This window comes from Osmia lignaria, chromosome 2, assembly GCF_051020975.1.
Source record: "Osmia lignaria lignaria isolate PbOS001 chromosome 2, iyOsmLign1, whole genome shotgun sequence".
NCBI classification, from domain to species: domain Eukaryota; kingdom Metazoa; phylum Arthropoda; class Insecta; order Hymenoptera; family Megachilidae; genus Osmia; species Osmia lignaria.
Window position 1 is genome coordinate 3,101,781 of NC_135033.1, and position 6,000 is coordinate 3,107,780.

Below are 6,000 nucleotides of genomic sequence, written 5' to 3' on the forward strand. Positions count from 1 at the left end.
ATCACAGCATCAAAACTACCTGCAGAAAGTATTCAGACACTTACATATTTTTCAATATCATTAAAATACACTGGTTTATTAATTTTTCAAACATAAGAAAATGATTTATAAAATTCAATAAATTTAGTGAGGAATTGTTTCTCTCAAAAACAATAGGTATTGAACACTTTTGCTACGATCGCCTCAACAGAAAACTGTTCCCGTACGTTTGTATCTGGAATTATCTTACTCAATACCTGAACGTAAATAAAATAATTTAGACCATGAAATTTTATTTGCAATAAGAAATATTTCACCGTAGAAGTTTTTTGTCATCATTTCAAACGCCACGTTATGACAGTCGTTGATGCTGCCAATTTAATTTCATCGAATAAATTAAGAAAAAGAAGAGAAAATAAATTTTGAATAATGTTACTATTATATTAATAATGTAAGGTAGCAATCTAGAAATTAATCATTTTTAAAGGAATAGTGTAAAATTTAGAATGTGAGAATAACGTGAAATACAAAATTAACTTGAAATAATTGTATAGCTTTCTCCATGGTCCGCCGCGCCGTCCAAGGGTTAACTATTTGTATTCAAGTAAAATTTTAATGTCTGATTACATGTGTCTATTTTCACTCGGACACGAAATGTGTCAATAATTGTTATATGAAAATTTCTATTGGAAGCCTGATACACATTTTGAAATATAAACGCTTTATGTTGGACAACTATGATCGTCAGTGATACCCAATGTTTTTTCATAGTAAGTGACTATCATCTGTAGTAACGAAATGGTTAAATACGTTATAGACTGGTAAATTTTGTACTATCACGTTAAAATATCAAAACCGTATGCGCTGGGCAGTTACAATTTATTAGTTACTTGGACCAACATCATGCAAATTATAAGATGACAAAAAAGTCTTATTCAAGGTGAACTTTTCGGCTTGCAGAATTTTCAAATCTCCATTCACTCGTAAAGATTTGTAATATGTACCTACACAAGTTCAATTGTACAAATGCATCGCTATACTACTAGTAAAAAAATTATGTTAAAATATAGATAATATTTTATACCTATTTATATTCAACTATTAAATTTCTCTAATGGATGAAGTGTTAAAATTTTGTATAAGTCCTGATGAGAGGCCCTATTAAGGACTAAGAGGTTGGTCTCACTGATTGGTTAACACTTTCTATATCAAAAATTTATTAATAGAAATGAAGAAGAAAAAGTATTAGAAACATCAATCGAAAAGAATAAATACTTCAAGTTACAGAGTAACTTTCAACGCTAAATATTAGGTTCATCGGGAAGTTCTGTTTACGCGTACGAAATATACAACTGGTACCCCTTGCAAACAATTATACATATACAAAGAATAGTTGATGAATGTGATTACATATTATGTAATTAGGCAACTTGCAACTGCTCTCCTAGCGCCTTTCGTGTTAAAACGAAGTTTTCATTTAAAATATTCCAAACAATACCATGTTGACTGCAATGGTGGTCACTGGTAACCGACGCTTCGAATTTTATGTAATTGAATAATTAATAAATGAGAAAGGAAGGTAAAATCTTAAATTTAGAAATTAACTGATCGTTCCCTTAATTCTTGAACAACGGAGCCTTAAGTCAGTCGTGACCCAAATTTACAAAACATATACAAGGATATTAACCTAAAGTTAAATGTATAATTTTTAGACAAAAGAGTTTTTTACGTTGGAAGAATAATTTTAAAAGAACAATGTAAAATGTAGAACATGAAAATAATGTAAAATACGAAATTAAATTAAAATTGTGGTTTTCTTTATAATCCGCCGTCCGAGGGTTAATAATTACACTTTTAATACATCTTACTACACTTCTATTGTAACAGTTAGCATGTTAAATACCTTCGTGATTTAAATTTTAGTCATTCAATTACCAAATCGATTAACTCCACAAAATAAACTATGCCGAAATTGGTAAAATTTAGAATACTAGGCATTAATAAAATACTTTGACGCTGAAATTTTAAAGAATCCAAAAAGTGAAATTAATTATTTTAGGCTGTGAATAGCTCAATTGTCCTGAAAATTTAAATCCTCATTTCTAAAAGTGTTAAAGAATCGCTAAATACTATTTTCCAATATTTTCATCTTTCCTAATAGACGATAAAAATTCTGTTTTGCAACAACCATTTTCTTGCTAATATCGGCTAAGAACGCAATCGCATAAATGAATTTTTTTTATTAATATTGTTTGTTTTATTGTCATTGATTTATTAAACAGATGAATTAATTCGTGAAGCACGTGAAACACCTACTGTGATAGTCATTAATTATGGTCATATAGTAATATTTTACTTAAAAGTAAAATATTTCAAAGACCGCAAAACGAAGAAAAATTTGCAGTAAGCTTAATACAATAGATTCTTTATTATTCTTTGCATTAATAACTGTTTGCAGAAGAGAAATTGTTGGATCATGTAAATCTTAACCTTCTTACATACATCGTTGTAAATAGTAATAAGAATGAAAAAAAAGAAAATAATAATTATATTTGATGTTATTCTGTTTGTATGATCAATTGTTCTACATTTATATGATCCAACTCACTAACTATCAATAACAGGATTAAACAAATAAAATAATAAATTCCCTATCTGTTTAGTTGGTAAATCTTTTGGTCAAGAACCACCCTTTCTTTAATATCATGGAACTGTTATAATTAAATAGGACTGCAGTTTTCCAAGTAACAAAACGTTCTACTTCTAAATCATTCGGAATTAAAAGTAAAAAAAGAAAAGAACGAAAGTATTAAAACATAGCTTTCACAATAAAATAAAAGGCAAAGAGACCTTTCGTCCAGTGCAGCGTTTCAATTTTCGACACACGAAGGTTCGATCGAAATCAACCGGTATCTGGCGAACGATCGATCGGCGCACGAACTCGGTTATCGACTCTCTGATCGCCGTTAACGAAGGTTTCACGGTGGATTTTCGAAAAATCGACTCGTAGCGCGCGCGTTGCCTCGTTCTCTCTCTTTCTTTTTTTCCAACCACGTTATTCTCTTTCTCACTTTAGTACACCCACGCGCAGCGCAACAACGAAACCGGCCGCCGGCTAAGAGAGAGTGTATTTCTCGCTTATTATCCTTTCCTTCGATTTCCTACCGTAAGGAAAAAGAATACAGCTCGGATGCTGGCGGTACGTATCGACGGTATCGTCTGTACCTTCGATGTGTGACTCACGTGTACTCGCCGCAAAAGATTTACAGCTCATTACCGATTTCATAGCCCACAGTCACGATCAATCCTGCCACGGGCGTAACTTTCAAATCCGAACGACCAGTGTCCACGTTTCGTTGCATTTCGCGCCAAAACTGTTTCCCATCTCCCTTACCTTTTTATACAGCTGAGATAGAGAAGGCTTAGTGCTCGGCTCGATTTTCGTTGTTCCTTAAGGAAGTCCAGCGATCGGATAACACCAACGAAACAGTTTATCTTCTACGAAGCTGTTTGTAATCAACAAGTTCGTTATCAGGAAATCGCGTCTACCGATCGTCTGGAAACACGGGTACACTAGAGGGATCCTTGGATTCCGGGTCACCAGTTAAGTCACTAGACCGGACGGACCCGCGGACACAGGTTATTACCGCGACCCCCAGCCACGGCTTGTTACCGGCTACGACGATCGCGACCGAGCATAACACTGGGTGGTCGATGCGTGCACGACAGCCACCGGGTCCCGCGTTAACCGCTCCACGCCAATGCAAATGTCAAACGACGACGATGTTGGCTCGGTTCACCGTCGCGCCAACAGCAGCGGCCGTCGTTCGCGTGGGAGTGTGACATAATACAATAGCGTCGAGTGATTTCTCGATCGTTGCGACTCGATTTTAACCGCTTGTCACAAGATATACGCCACTTCCGAATTGTTTGGCTACATCAACGACACGACAGCCTCGTCCGGTGCACCTTGTCCTCTGTCTCGATGAGATTTTGAAATTTATCGAGATTAGCTGATCCACAGGTGGAAACGTGCGCTTCGTGCTGGTCAGGCGCGTGTGTCCAACTCGTTCCCGGCAGCCGGCTCGGCTGTCCCTCGCGTGTTCCGTGGTGCACGACTCGAGCGCGGACTGAAATCGAGCGCGCCGTGAGGTGAGCGGAGGTGACTTGCCACTCGACTCGACTCGACTTAACTCGACTCTGCTCGACTCCCCTCGACTCCGATCGACTCGACTCGGCCCGGTCCGAACCACCAGCGGCCACAGTGGCGGCGCCCCGGCATTCTATGTTTCTCCCGCGATCTCCTCTACACCGATACCGCGCACAGGTATACTCGTGCATCGATGTAACCACCACCAAAGTATGCCCCGTACTCTCTGTCGCATCACCTGGCACACCTATCCTTCTCTCTACTTATACCCTACCTCGAGATTTGTCGCATCTCTCTTCTATTCGCGGCCTTCTCTCTGGCTGCTCCGTTCTGTCTGCTCTCCCCGTCCCGTCGCGTCGCGTCGCGCGACCACGTCCTCGTGGTTACGCCCGTGCATAGGCGGCATCTCCGCGCCATCGCATCGCTCGATCAGTTTTGGCCGGATCCAGGGGGTTGCAATTTTCCACGACGGAATGGGTAGATCGAGGGCTTTCCGAAATTACAAAATATTTTGAAGAACGCGATGATAGAATTTAATGATACAATGAGTCGGGCCCAAAGCAAAAGTTTCCATTACTGGGATTCGAATACTACTCACTAGAGGCGATGTTTCATTCTATGTACCTATACTTACAAAGTACTGGGATTATGTAAGCTGGTTTCGAAACTCAGGATGAATATCTATAGGATTCAAGTGTATACTTATAAATAATATGTATTTTCAGGTTTAAAGGAATTGAATCTTCTAAATGTAATAGGTGTTTGATGGAGATTCAATTCGATATTTGAAAGTATCTCTTATGTTTCTCAAATTTATCTTGACTAGGCTCGAGTATACTCGCAATTCAATTAGATTCGAAATATGCTTGGACATCAATTAAGTTTATTTCAACTTATTTCCAAATAATGTATCATAATATATTTATTGCAAAAAATATGGGATTGAATGTGTTGTGAATTACCTATGAATATTACATATTATTATGAAACAAAATCAATTAACCCTCGTCCCCCTCAGACGACGGACCATCATTATTATTATTTTCTAAATTTTACACTGTTCTCAAAAAAATTATTCTTCCAATATACGAAACCCTTTCATTAGAAAGTTATACATTTAATCTTAAAAATTTGTAAGTTTGAATCGCGATTGAATGAGACTCCTCTGTTCAAGAGTTAATTATGTCTACAATGTCTAATTGTTCAATTTTGACCAAATAATAATTGTTTTTCTTTTACGGATGTTTAATTTAAAATTATTAATGAATTTACTGATTTGACAAATCCAATTTATTGGAAACTAATAACGTAGATATCAAGTATCAAGTACACCTATCTTGGAATACCTATTTTTTTTTTTATTTTCCACTTTGACAGACATTCTGATAACAGATGATTAAATTCGAGCTTGGGGAGCATACTTACACCACAAAGAGAGTTGAAAAGTGGCAAGAAAAAAGTATCTATTGCATGAGCATTGATACGATGCGTTTAACCCAGCATTCTTGAAGGTTTCAAAGAAAAACGAAATACTGTAGTGGAGTATCTATTGTACAACATTACAAGACAATGGAAGCAATGAAAATAACCGGTTGTAAGTTATTTAAGAAGGATTAGCGGATTCCGTCCCGCGACTACTTTCTTTCACATTGTTCCAGGAAAGTATGGCCAATGAAACGTGTTCCATGCAAAACAGTCGCACGTCTATTTAAAAGTGAAATGTTCGATCACTTCTAGTGACATATATAATCAGTGTTCGAGTTCATAAGATCAGCTGAAAAGTCGATTTACATAAAGAATGATTTAGTTGCAACAATAATAACGTCATATTCGTCAAAATTGATGCGTCTCCGAGATCGAATCCTTATTTG

The 6,000-nt window shown here is 36.8% G+C and overlaps 1 protein-coding gene across 3 annotated transcripts in view; it reads right to left on the reverse strand.

Annotated features, from left to right (window-relative positions):
* Positions 1–4,164, reverse strand: part of LOC117605770 (uncharacterized) — a 103,275-nt gene extending 99,111 nt beyond the window's left edge. For 2 of the 3 annotated variants that reach the window (XM_076691137.1, XM_034327467.2), the window contains exon 1: positions 3,374–4,164. The gene's annotated coding sequence lies outside the window, so the exon portion shown is untranslated. The other variant, XM_034327469.2, reaches the window with a different exon arrangement.
* Positions 4,165–6,000: the final 1,836 nt, after the last annotated feature.